Here is a 14,354-nt window from a genome sequence, read left to right on the forward strand (position 1 = left end):
TTAAGTTCACACCCTGCACGCTGACATCAGTTTTCCTGTTCCCTTGCTAACAACTTTTTTGATGGTAAAAACTGACCACTTCACAGGACGAGGAGATGGGAGGACAGTGGGAATCTGTAGTTAGATAAGAGTATCTGCCAGAAACAGCGTTATCAAAGATAAACAACTTGTTCTTCAGATGGATACTTTGGATAATTCTAAGCACAGATTTCTCACCTTTGCAACAGCTACCAGAGCTGTGCCTCCTAAGGTGGAAAGTCTATTGAGTGGGTTCAGACCAAAAAGTCCAGCAGCACCGTACAAGCTAAACGCCCTTCCCGGCAGACCTGGCTGTCCTTCGTGAATATGTGCGCAAACACCCATGTTGCGGTCTGACATGTCAAGAACAGGGACATTTTGTGCTAATGCAGCTGTGGCAGTCTTGGCCCAGTTAGTTTGGGCCATCAGCCCTTACAGAGGCAGCTTTGTTCCCTAAGTATACCAGATCGTAATGTAAAGACTACCCACCTTAACAGACTCCTTTTCTGCACTGCCTTACCCTTCTTTGCCTCAGAGAACCCAACAAAATGCTGACAGTCCACCTGATGATCTTTTGTGTGATCAATGTAAAATCTTAAAGTGCTTTTGGGGTCGAGCCAATGAAGTCTCCACTCCTCTTTCGAAGAATATTGGCAGGGTGATGGATTGCCCAATGTGAAAGGAGTCAAGACTTCTGCCATGAGGGTCGCCCATGTCCACAGCACAGGTCTGTGTGGGGAAAAAAGGTACTGTACGGCCACTGCACTCAAAGATTCTGGAGCTCACTCACTCACACTAGGAGTTCAAGTGATCGTAATGAAATAGACAGACACAATGAGTAGTTGTGCATCAGCTCCAAAGGTGTGCAAATTAGAGATCTCAAGACCTAATTAAGGTTCTACAATGCCATTACAAATGATTTGGGATACGACATATGTGGAAAAACCTTTAATAAAGAGCATCACAACAGGTTATTTAAATAAGGATGGACGGTCTGGTAAATGCAGAAAAGCCAAAAGAGCCCATAAATAATCATTAATGGTACCCACTGCAAGGCCGTGCTGGCCCAAAGACAAATTAAAATATCCAATAGCTTAGCTTGCAAAGGATATGTCCTGAGTATTCCAAATCAGGGCACTAACTTGTCCCAGTGCACAACGTAATAGAGTCCCATGTTCCACCCCTGTCAAAATGCATCTACAAGGAATTAACCTCGTTGAAACTCCAAAGTGCAAAGGTTTGGACACTGCATGTTCTAAAAAGTGGCAAAAAGATCTTGTTAGGGTTCTTTCCATTTCTGAAGATGCCATGTGCCACCTTAGGATGTAGATGCCATTTTTGACACACCAAGTTACACTGGTTGAGCTCATCCATTGTTGCGCTCAAGGATCTTGCTATGTTGTTCATGATCAGGAATAGGCACTGATCCTCCAGTCAAATCCATAGGCACAGAGCCTCTGAGCATAGTACCCAGGAATCCAATCCAACATGCTTGTTGCAGTACCACATGGCGGTGCTGTTGTCTGTGATAACCTTCAACAGCACCCCCTTGATGAATGTGAGAAAGGCCTTCAGTGCTAGATGAATGGCTTACACCTCCAACAGACTGCTATGAAGCCAGGTTTCAGCTGGAGACCAGAGCCCACTGATCCCCACTCTCTTGCATTGCCTCTCCATCCAGTAGATATGTATACATCAGCTCTGGGTGGGGCAGGGAAAGGGGTCTGCTGCTGGTCCATCTGAGGCCAAAGGACCTCTTGCAGTCTCCTTCAAAACCTGGATGGTATCTGGAAGGCAGTCTTGGTGCTGGGGCCACTAGGACTTCAAATACCACTGCAAAGCCTACATATCTCATCTTGCTTAGTTGACAACCAGGATGCAGGAGGCTAACAGGCCAAGAAGCTTCAGAGTGGTTCTCACTGAGATCTAGAATCAAGACTGAAATTTCAGGATTATAGCCTGGGCATCCTGGGCTGTACAGTGGAGGAAAGGTTGGAAACTGCACTGCGTCAAAGACAGCTCCTATAAAAGGAAGCATCTGCAAAGCAGTCATTGGTGACTTCAGCTAGCTGATCTGGAGGTTTACTGTTGGAGAAGATAATCTATGATTGACTGTGGCAAGCCCTTTTTCAAAAGGTAGTCACTGAGTTAGTGCAAACTGATATCCCCAACCTCTGAAGATGGGCAATAAACGCTACAGGTAAGGTCTGTGGGATTGCGGGCCGGGTACAGAAATTGCATCCTGCAGGTCCAAGGCCACCATCAAGTCACCCATATCCAGGACAGATAGAACCCGGGCCAGTGTGAGCATGTTAAATTTGTCCTTCCATATGAAGAAATTCGAAAGGTGAAGATCTAAGATCAGCCAAAACCCTCCACCCTCCTTCAGCACAAGGAAACAGCAAGCTTAACAACCTGTCCCTATTGCCAAGTCAGGAACCCTCCCAATGGTTCCTGTGCAGAGTAAAGCTTGCACTTCCTGCATTAAAATGAACAGGTGCTCCTCGAACAGCTAGTCTGGAGAATCCATCTGTAGGAGGTGTTGCATCGCTGCCCTGGGAGAAAGCACTGGATTCTGCCTCCCACAGAATGATTGTCCTCTGTTAAAGGCAAGCTTAATAGGCTTGGAAGTTGTTGTCACAGGGGAGGGGACTATGAGTACTAATGCCTGGGATGACCTGAATGCTGCCTGCCAAATCCACATCCAAATCCACATTCTCGACCAAGAAAGGACTGGTCTGACTTGTGTTGCCTGTAAATCAAACCTGTGGAGTAGCCTCAGAATCTCTCGCAGTGGTGTGGAAATTGTCTGGCAGGGGTAAAAAGATCAAGAGTATGCCACTGCCCTACTTAAATTATTCTATGGCAGAATTCTCTTTTTCGATGTATAAATGTGAGCTATCGAATGGCATAACCATAAGGAAGGTCTGAGTAACCTATGAGTTGCATCACAGCATGGCAACAGAGAACCACACCGGTGCCAACTGCCCATCTGAGTTAATCAGCAGTAAAAGAACAGCACAAATCACATATTTGGCAGAATCCTGACCATCTTGAATGGTTTGAACCAAGGAGACCATAAGTTCTTCTGGGACTGCCAGCAGGATCCAACTGGTCATGTCCCAGAGGGCGTCTGTATTTCAGCCCAATAAACAAACAAAACTGACAGACCTCAATGCTAGGCTGGTTGAAGAGAACATGCAAAGGAAGCACTCTCGTTCGTTAGAGGCCTAAGAGTTCAATTTCACCCTGTATCAGGGGAAGTATAAAGTCCACAACCTCCTTTAAGTCTATTTAAAGATTGCCAGCATCACAATGGAGAGTAAATCATCCTCACCCCCACCATCATCATCTCCTAGTGGTGATAAGCTCTGGTCAGAGTCGGAGCCAAACAGATAGTGGAGGCTTTGAGGGCACCTCTGATGTAGTGAAGGTTTAGGATCAGTCTCAGGTTCTAAAAGGACTGGGTGCACTGTTGTGAATTTGGAGCATGACCTCAGTTGGGGTCAAGTTGACGCCGGTATGGACACCTGTGTCGGAACCAGATTCTCCTCCAATGTCAGCACCGGTGTTTGTGAAGGAGTGTGAGACATAAGTCTATTAGTAGGAGTGAAACGTGATGGGTCCAAGGGGTACTAACGCAACTGAGGGTGGATCTGCTGGTGGTAATCAGACTGGGAGTTCCCGCCTATCCTTGGGGCCCAATGGCAGGCCAGAGAGAATAAGAAGAGTGTCAAACATAAGCAGCGTAGCATCCCTAAAGGCCTCAACCTGCTGCAGTGTTGCGTAGGGATTAATTGTGTGGTTGGCTCCTCAATCGGCAATCAGGAGCAAGATTGAGTGGCACCTTTACGCTCCTGCTCTTTTGAAAGAGCGTGGCAAGATTGGGTTGAGCCTGCTTCAATTTATGCTTTGGTTTGGACTTCGACCGCAAAGAGGACTTCTAGTGGGACTTGCCTCAGGAATGGGAGAGGGAAGGTGTACTTGGCTTTGAGCAGGAGCGGGACTTATGTAAGGCTTGAGACTTCTTCCATTGTTCCATTGTTCCATTGTTCGGCGATGTACAACTTTGCAGTCGCTGATCACATTCTGGTGCATGGGTGAAAACGTGTTGCAAAAGTTTGAGTTGTGATCAAAACTAAAGCACCAAATACATCTTGTGTGCGTCCATGACCGACATCTGTTTCCTGCAGCCATACCATGGTTTGAAGCCTGTAGTTTGTGTGTGGGGGTGGGGGGGGGGGGGGAGGTTGGGAGGAACACTGTTGGCTCAAAAAAATACAGTGTGCAAGCTATCATAGAAAGAAAGGCACCGACGCTGGTGCACAGTGATGGCTCTGATACTTCCGGGATGGCATGAAGCCTATATGTAACCGTGAAGCACTATCTGGCGGGCCACAGGAGTATTGTTTTGAAAACTTTCCGGATATAGTCTGGTGCGTAGAGAATATTTTAAAGATGACAAATCCGCAGTTAAAAGTAGCTATAAGAGCAATAGTGTGACAAGACCTTTTTATTTAGGCTGCTGGGGTTGAGGCCTAATGGCCCACATGAGAAAAGTTCCACTTTAATGTGTATGCCAAGGCCCTACCACTGACATTCCTTGAGCATGTCAGTGTGAAAGTCTGAGAAATGGAGGTCAGAGAAATCCATCTCTGGGCTAAGACAAGATGGGGTGATTAGGGCTGCGCCTCTAGACAGTGGAAGTGTATTGCTTGCATTCCTATAGCTGGAGGGAGGAAACTACGACACTGAAGGGAGGAGCTACCTCAAGAAATTCTTTAACACCTTCTAGTAAGCATGGAGCTGCTGAATAGTTGTCTTATGCACTGCCACCTAGTATAAGGTAGGGGTGAGGGTTGACACTGCAGACTCTGTAATGAAAGGTGAGGAACTTTGTAATTGAGGCTAAACCTTTAGGGTGCTCTCATTTCACCATCAGTTCGGGTGATGAAGGGAGGCAGTTCGGGACAGAAGGCATTAGGATAGGCTCACTTGCCAAGTATACAGGATTAGTCAGGACTATGATGAGGACAAAGACATGAACCAGTAAGAAAAGCTTAGAGCATGTGTGCTTTCACAGGGATATTGCATAGTTAGAAGGCATAGACAGAAGGCAGATAGTAAAGGTAGTACAGATACACATGCCATGACCTCATCCTCACCTACGGATTCAAACCCATTGGAGCCACACTCGTCCCAATACTGAATTACTATGGTACACATGGGTAAACGCTTTATGAACAAGTTACTTACCTTTGGTAACACATTATCTGGCAGAGACTCTATCTTGCAGCAGATTCCTTACCTTAGAATTTCCCAGCGTCAGCTTGGAATCCAGAACTTTGGCAGAGCAAAATCCATGCGTCCACCATCGGGTGGCCTCCTTCGGATCCACGTGGTGTCATCGGCACCGTTGGAGGCATTCTCCTATAATGGCACCAACCAGGGGCACGTACGTCAGTTCCTTTTCCACAAACTTCCATGCCAGAAGCGCATAGCCATGGAAATAACCAACAATTTGTCTGTTGTAGGAAGCTGGCCTGGAGTGTGGTGGGTACCTATGGTACTTATACCTTACAGCAGGTTCAGTTATCCCCTCTTAGTGAAGTGTAGGCAATGTCTAGAAGCCTGGCTCTGTAGAGGTAGCTGTGGATGAGCAGCCAAGGCTTATTTAGGAGACATACAAAGCTCATGCAATACCACTGTAGTCATGCAGCACTTACACACATGAAAGAAAACACTCAATTGTACAAAAATAAAGGGACTTTATTTTTGGAACAAATCATCACAAAATACTAGACAGGTAACCCACCCTTAGGAGGTAAGTAATACACTAAATATATACACTAGTAATCAGAAACAGGCATAGAAAAAGTTAAAAAACAGTGCAAATAGCAATAACCAATAGTGACCCTAGGAGGAGCACAAACCATATACTAAAAAAATGGAATGCTTAAGTACCCCCACACAGTATCCCCCAGCGACCAGGAATGCAGGAGTAAAGCACTAGATTTTCCCCAAACCACCCAAAAGGAGGAAAAGAAGAAAAAGAAGACACCCAGACAAGACTGCAAGAAAACCAGCGGTGGATTCCTGAAGAAAGAAGACCTGTGGAGAGAGGGGACCAAGTCCAACAGTCACAGTGGAGTCCAGGAGGAGTAGGAGCTACTACCCATCCAGCTGTGGATGCAGGAGTTGATCAACAGTGGTGAAGAACAGGTCAGCACTGCATCCCTGGAGCCGGAGAAGAGTTCCTGATGGATGCAGAGGAAGCCTCACGCTGGAAGGAAGATTGCAGATGGGTGTCGGTGCAGGAATTCCACCAACAAGCCTTGGCAAAGGCAAACATGCGGTTGGTGGAAAAGAGGTGCTGCCAGGGGCCAGCAAGGAGGACTCAACCCAGGAGGGTGAGTCACAGGAGACCCTCAGCATCTCAGAGAGTCCACAGAAGCAGAAGCAGCACCCACAAGACGGGGACACAGGAGTTGCAGAAGAAGCCCACGCAGCTCTACAAAAGAGGATCCCACGCAGCAGAAGAACCACGCAGGAGGCATCGCTTTGCAGGATGGAGTGCTGGGGGCTGGAGCTACACGTCGCCTTAAGATCCCTTGGAGGAGATGCAAGCAAGCCTTGCAGCTGTAAGGGACATGGTGCACGGGGGTACTGCTTTGCGTGAGAAGATAAGGGCTTACCTGTACCAAAGATGGACAGTTGGAAGCGAGGACCAAGCGGACTACTCTGCACCACCACCAGTGATGCAGGGTCCACGCAGCTCAGCAGGATAGGGGATCCACGCAGCTGGTTGTCGCTTCTTGTAGGTGCCTGTAGTAGCAGGGGAGTGACTCCTTCACTCCAAGCGAGATTCCTTCTTCTTGTGCAGGCTGAAGAGTTGCAGCCTTCTTTGGATGCACGGCTGGGAAAATGTTGCAAAGATGGCAGAAGATGTGGAAACAAAGTTGCAGAAGAGTCTTCTTCGTTGTAGCAGCGTTTGTTGGTTCCTGAAGGGTCCAGTCACGGTTCCAGTAGCCAGAAGTCAAAGTGGAGGTTGCAGAGTAGTCCTGCTGGAATCTTGCAAGCCGAATCTGGGGACCCACCCAAGAGAGAGACCCTAAATAGCCCTGAGAGGGGGACCGACCACCTAACCAGGTAAGCACCTATCAGGAGGGGGCTCTGATGTCACCCGCCTGGGCTGGCCGCTCAGATGCTCCCAGAGCTCCCTGCCAACCTTGGAAACAAGATGGCAGAATCCAGGGACCCTCTGAAGGATCTCTGGGCACCACCTCTGGGGTGGTGATGAACAGGGGAGTGGTCACTCCCCTTTCCATTGTCCAGTTTCACGCCAGAGCAGGGACTGGGGGGTCCCTGAACTGGTGTGGACTGGTTTATGCACAGAGGGCACAAAACAAACCAGTCGCTTTGGGAGGCTACCACTCTCAAGCCAGACACACCTATTTCCAAAGGGAGTGGGTGTTACCAAAGGAAATCCTGTATTCTGCCTTCCTGGGCTTGAGCAGATCAAGCAGCAGGAGGGCAGAAACCTGTCTGAGGGGTGGCAGCAGCTGGGCTGCCCAGAAAACACCGTAAGACTGATGTTAGCAATGCTGAGGGTCCTCTAAGGAGCCCCCAGAGTGTATGGAATCATACTTCCAATACTTGCAACAGTATTGGGGTATGATTCCGAAATGTTTGATACCAAACATGCCCAGGTACGGAGTTACCATTATGTAGCTGGACATAGCTAGTGACCTATGCCCAGTACGCATAACAAATGGCATCCCCCCTCTCACAAAGTCCAGGAAAAATTGATCTGGAGTTTGTGGGGGCACCTCTGCTAGTGCAGGGGTGCCCTCACACACAGGTCCCTGCATCCTGCCATCTGGGATGAGAGGGTCTACAATTTACAGTCAAACATACTGACAACAGGCAGAAAGTGGGGGTAACCATGCCAAGAAAGAGGGTACTTTCCTACATCTGTGCACAAACTAGGGCCCTAAAAGGGACAATCCCTGACCCAATTAGATCTGTCCGCACAACGGGGAGGCGTGGGTGGGTGTAAGGAATCTGCAGCTAGATATAGTCTCTACAAGATAATGCATTACCAAAGGAAGTAACTTGTTCATCTGATAGAGACTTCTAGCTGCAGATTCCTTATCTTAGAATAGATACCCAAGCCATAAACTCCTGGCGGTGTGCTGCAGACTTATCTTCTTTACTCTAAAAAGTCAGAACGGGCAAACTGTCCGTCTCTATGGGCCTGATTGTCCAGGCAGTAATGTCTTGCAAACGTGTGCAATGAGCCCACGTTGCTGCCTGACAGATATCCAGGACTCCAATACCTTATGCTAATGCAGTGGTAGCAGCCTTGCCCCTGGTAGAAAGAGCCCTCAGGAGGTTGCTTCTTGGCAGTGCGTAGCAGATCTTAATGAAGAGAACGGCTCAGCGAAAAATGGTCTGCACTACCCAAACCTTCTTTGCTCCCACGTCCCCCACAAAACGTTGGTCATCTACCTTTTGAGCAGTCAAGGTAGAAAGACAATGCTCTTTTTGGGTCCAGCCGGTGGAGTCACTCCTCTTCTTTAGAGGTATGTGGTGGAGCATAAAAGTTGGGCAGGGTGATGTTCTCAGCCAAGCGAAATGGGGTCACCACCTTGGGGAGGAAAGAGGCACGAGTTCTGAGTTTGGAAACATGGTGAGATATGGCGGCTTAGATGAAAGAGCCTGCATCTCACTCACCCTCCTGGCAGATGTTATTGCCACTAAAACGGCTGTCTTGATGATGAACAGCCAGAGGTAACAGTTGTGCAGTGGTTCAAAGGAAGCACACATGAGAAAAGTGAGGACCAGATTCAAGTCCTACTGAGGCATGACAAAGGGTGTAGGAGGATACAAATGTGCAAGCCCTTTAAGACATCTATTTACAACGGGTTGTTTGAATAATGAAGGCTGATCGTGCAGCCGAAGGAACACCGATAGGGCAGAAAGATAGCCTTTAAGAGTGCCCATGGCAGAACCTTGTTGGGCAAGGGATAAGATAAAGAGAAGGATGTCAGAGAGAGAAGCAGAAAGAGGATCAATAGATCTTTCTGTACAGTAATATACAAAGCGTTTCCAATGGCAGGTATATACCGTCTTAGAGGAGGGAAGCTTCGCTGCCAAAATAACTTTACAGACTTCAGGAGGAAGCTTAAAAGCCATCAACTGCCGCCGCTCAATCTCCACGCATGAAGGTGCAGAGTTGACAGGTTTGGGTGGAGAACCTTCACCTGCTGCTGCGACAGAAGATGTTCCCAAAGAGGCAGCCTGATCGGAGGATCGATGCTCATTTTCAGAAGCTCAGGATAACGAACTCTCCGTGCCCAGTCAGGAGCCACCAGGATTACTTGGGCCCGGTCCTTCTTGATCTTCTTGAGAACTCTAGGAAGAAGTGGTATGGACGGAAAGGTGTACAGTAGGCCTGAACTCCACTCGCGACGAAAAGCGTTGCTGAGCGATTGCCGCCTTGGAAACTCAAACGTGTAATAACTGCTGACATTGCACATTCTCTGCGGAGGCGAACGATCTAACCAAGGCTCTCCCCAATGCAGAAAGAGTCCTTGTGCCACCTCCAGATGGAGACACCACTCGTGATCCACTAGGCATCGATGGCTGAGTTTGTCTGCCCTGGAATTCAGAGAATCTACCACGTGTTGAACCACCAGGGTTATGACCTGCTGTTCCAGCCATGTCCAGAGGCACAAGGCCTCTTGACAAAGGGTCCACGACCCCACAACGCCCTGCTTGTTGCAGTACCACATTGCGGTGGTGTTGTCCGTGAACACCTGCACCATCTTCCCTTTTACAACTGGAATAAATGCTTTCAATGTCAGTCGGATCGCCCAGAGCTCCAATAAGTTGATATGGAGTCTGGATTCCTCCACAGACCAGAGGCCTCTGATCTCTACCTCTCCCAGATGGCTGCCCCATCCCAAAAGTGACGCTTCTGTCACTTCTGTGAGATCTGGTTGGGGAAGGAAGAGTAGTCTGCCTCTGACCTAATCGCAGTTCACTAACCCCCACTGCAGATTTTTTGCAGTTCCCTCCGAGATCTGAACCGTGTAGGTGAGATTCCCATGTTGCTGCACCCATTGGAACTTCAGGTCCCACTGCAGAACCCTCATATGCCATATGGCATACTTGACTAACAGGACGCAGGAGGCCATGAGGCACAGCAGCCTCAGAGTCTCTCTCACCGAAATCTAGGATAGAAGCTGAAACTTTGGTATCATAACCATGAGCTGCTACCACGACCATTACTTTGGTAAACATCCAAGGGACACTAGCAAGCCAGAAGGGGAGCACAGTAAACTGAACGTTCTTGTGGTCTACCTTGAAACCGCAAGTAGTGCCTGTGGGCAGGCAGGATGGGATGTGAAAATACACCTAAGTCCAACGTTACCATCCAGTCTCCTTGGTCTAGAGCAGATAGGACCTGAGCCAGAGTGAGCATCTTGAATTTCTCCTTTTTGAGGAAGAGATTGATGTCCCGCAAATCTAGAATAGGGCGAAGATCCTTGTTCTTTTTGGTAATCAGAAAGTAGCGGGATTAACAACCACTGCCTACTTCTGATATCAGGACCCTTTCTATGACTCCCTTGGCAAAATGAGCTGTAACCTCCTCGCAGAGCAAAACTAAGTAATCCTCCATCAACCGTTCTTTTAATGGAGGCATAGAGGGAGGGAACGAACGGAAGGGGAGGGAGTAGCTCTTCTGTATGATCTGCAGGGCCCATTTATTCGATGTTATGGACCGGAAGTAATGGAGATGAAATTGAACCCTCCATCCAAATGGATGCCTGTTGTCTTGCAGAATCACACTAGGAGGACTTGGGCACTGCGGAGGAGGGGGGCTGGCTGGTGGACGACTTCTGGCCAGACCCTCCGGGTCCGAAGATACCACAACCTCATCCTTGCACTGAATGCTGACCTGACGGAGGACAGTGGCTGGTGTGTGGATGGCGTGGTACCCTGCCCCTTCCGAAGCCTCAAAAGGGTAAAAAAAGCAGACCTTTGACGAGGGGTCGCCGCGAGGCCCAGGGACCTGGCCATAGCCCGAGAATCCTTGAAACCCTCAAGGGTAGTCTGCCTTTTCGTCAAAAAGCCGGGACCCGTCGAAGGGCATGTCTGTAAAGTTTGCCTGGACATCCCCCAAAAAGCCAGATGTACGTAACCAGGGGTGGTGACGAAGGGCCACTGTTGACGAAATCGCTCTACCCAGCAAGTCAGTCGTGTCCAAACCACACCTAATTGTAAACTTGGCTGTATCTCTCCATTTTTGACTGCTTGTGAGAGAGTGTCCTGCATGCCCTCTGGGACCTGATGCAGCACCTGCGCCACCGTATCCCATAAAGTATGAGAAAGACGGCCCAATAGGCATGAGGTATTGACCTCAATGCTAGGCTGGAGGAAGAGAGCATCTTCTTTCCAAGTTGGTCCAGCCTCTTGGATTCCTTATCTGGGGGAGCGGAAGGGAAGGCACCATGGGAAGTGGAGGTTTGGACCACCAAGCCCTCCAGGGTGGGATGTTGGGTGAAGTAGCTAGGTCCATTTGGAGCTGGGCGATGGAGGCGTTCACTTACCTATTTACAGGAGCCCCTGTGCTGGGCTTGGACCACATCCCCAGCAAGACATAAGTGAGGGCTTCGTAAAAAGGTAACATCGGTTCCGCTGTGGTAACCCCCAGGTGAAGTACCTCTGTCAGGAGGCAAGTCCTGACTGGCACCGTAGGCAGATCTAGGTCCAAGACCTCAGCTGCCCTACGCACCACCATAGCAGAAGATGCTCCCTCCTCCGTAGACACGGTAGGAGGTAAGAGCATGCCAGTATCTGGAGAAGTGTCCCGTCCACTGGCTTCTCCTAACTCCTCATACCAGTCCATTTGCTCCAGTCCATACTCAAGAGGGCCCTGACACCCCTACCATTCCTCACTAAAGACTGGTTGATCATAATAAGACTCAGGCAATGATCTGGTCCCTGTTGGAGCCGTCAGCACCTGAATCGGCGTCGTACGATGCCGTTCCGGCCCCAGATCATCAGATATGAGGATGGGGCTTGCACCAACGGTGGGCGCCGGTGGCCTCCAAGGAGTCGCATGAACTAAGGTCGACTCCCGGGCCGCCATGAGCTTCAGGGCCCGCTCCCTCAAAGCTTTCGGAGCCATGACCTGGCAGTCGGAACACGACTTCGAGTCGTGGTCTTGGTTCAGACACCAGAAACATACCATATGAGGGTACGTCACCGACATGGCACTGTGGCAGGCGCCACACAGCTTGAACTCGTCTTCCCTAGATGTCATCTCACAAAGACTTAAAAAATCTTAAACGAAAAGATCAAAAAGGGCTGGTAAAAAAAGACAGAGTAGCTGGAGTCCCGATCTGCGCTTTAACCGCCGCAGAAGGAAACGTACGCATGCCTGGGTGGTGCCTTTATAGCTGACTGTGATGTCAACGACGCAGACTATGCGTGCAAGGGTATTGCTCAGCAAAACTTTAGGATTCAAAGCTGACGCCAGGAAATTCTAAGGTAAGACATCTGCAGCTAGAAGTCTCTATCAGATACAACAGGCATTTGCCCCGTCCTCCTAGATGACATTCTATAGACTAGAAAAAATCTTTAACAAAAAGGTCGAAAAAGACCTGTCACAAAAGACAGAGGGTTGCTTGATTCCAGATCTGTGCTAACTGGCGCAGAAGGAAAAGAAATGACGTACATGCGCCTGGGTGGTGCCTTTCTAGGCGTCTGTGACGTCACAAACAGCTCCAACGATGCTACGTGGATCTGAACGATGCCACCCGACGGCATGCGCAAGAGTATTGCTCTGCAAAAGATCCGGATTCCAAGCTGATGCAGAAGAATTCTAAGGTAAGGTATCTGCACCTAGAAGTCTCTATCGGATCTGCTTGCCATGTTCATCCTCCGTCAGAACTAAGTAGATGCTCAGTTTGATCTATAGTAAGTGCATCATAGTCACAGCACTGTACAAAATGGTGGATGGGACGTATGCTACATTCTCACAGACAACCATGTGTCAAAAATTACAGTTCTTCATAGTTTATGACATGCTCTTTAGGGAACTTCTGCAGTATTCCCCAGCATGTTTGCTTCAATTTCAACTGTAGATAAGCTCACTCAGTTCAAGGAATAAAGCCCTGGAGGCGTAATTAGATGGCCCCAACTTGCGTTCACAAACAATGAAGGAGTTGGGTTTACCACAGTGAGGGCGCTAAAGACGAGTGCAAAATGTCTTCCTGAGCCTCATGTGGCTGTCATGGGAGCCCTTACTAAAGGTTCACTAGGAATATGTTTGGTAATGTTCAGAAAGAAGGATGCAGTTTCTTGACAGGTCGTAAAATGTAGTCACACTGATTCTGGTCTGTGGCCTATGAATGTGATGGGCCTTTGCATGGCAGTACTGAGTGCACTGTTCGGTTGGACTGGGCCAATGGCCGGTGGTATGAAAGTCTTGTGTGTGGTGACTGAATGGTGTGTGAATGGACCATAAAGCGGTTGGTGGCTTGATGTGGCTTCATGGCTCACCTTCAGAAGTCTTGGTTTCAATATTCTGATACTATGATAGGTATTTGTGCTTTGAAGCCAGCATTTCTGGAAGTGCTAAAATCATCCAGTGTAAGTGGGAGATTAACTTAAAAAAATGAGTTCCATATTTGTATCCATGGTGATAAGATGGCTGTTGGACCTTTTAGCTCTTGGCATGACTTCCCCTGTCCTTTTGGCTTCTGACCTCCTTTTTTTGATCCTGTGCTTGATTTAGTTTTTGCTGCTTTTCGGACTCTGAGCACGTTACTACTGCTGACCAGTGCTAAAAGGCTCTCTGTCTAAATGGTATACATGATTTGTCTATCCACGATTGGCATATCTGATTTACTAATAAGACCCTAGTACAGTGCAGAGTGTGTGCCCAGGGCCTGTAAATCAAATGCTACTAGTGGGCCTGCAGCACTGATTGTGTCACCCACAGGAGTAGCCCTGCAAACATGTCTCAGACTTGCCACTGCAGTGTCTGTGTGTGAAGTTTTTACTGCCACTTCAACCTGGCAAGTGGCCCAAACCTTCCCTTTATTACATGTGAGTCACTCCTTAGGTAGGCCCAAGGCAGCCTCGTTGGCAGGGTGCAGTGTATTTAAAAGGTAGGAAATGATCTGGTGTATTTTACATGTCCTGATAGTGAAATACTACTACACTCAGTTTTCACTATTGCAATGCCTAATTCTCCCCTAGGATAACATGGGGATTGCCTTGAAATATCGCTTAAGTGTAATTTCCCATTGGGAACAGAT

The 14,354-nt window shown here is 48.5% G+C and overlaps 1 protein-coding gene across 5 annotated transcripts in view; it reads right to left on the reverse strand.

Annotated features, from left to right (window-relative positions):
* Positions 1-14,354, reverse strand: part of SMARCA2 (SWI/SNF related BAF chromatin remodeling complex subunit ATPase 2) — a 1,363,970-nt gene that overhangs the window by 109,307 nt on the left and 1,240,309 nt on the right. The window lies entirely within an intron of this gene.

This window comes from Pleurodeles waltl, chromosome 1_1, assembly GCF_031143425.1.
Source record: "Pleurodeles waltl isolate 20211129_DDA chromosome 1_1, aPleWal1.hap1.20221129, whole genome shotgun sequence".
Classification (NCBI taxonomy): domain Eukaryota; kingdom Metazoa; phylum Chordata; class Amphibia; order Caudata; family Salamandridae; genus Pleurodeles; species Pleurodeles waltl.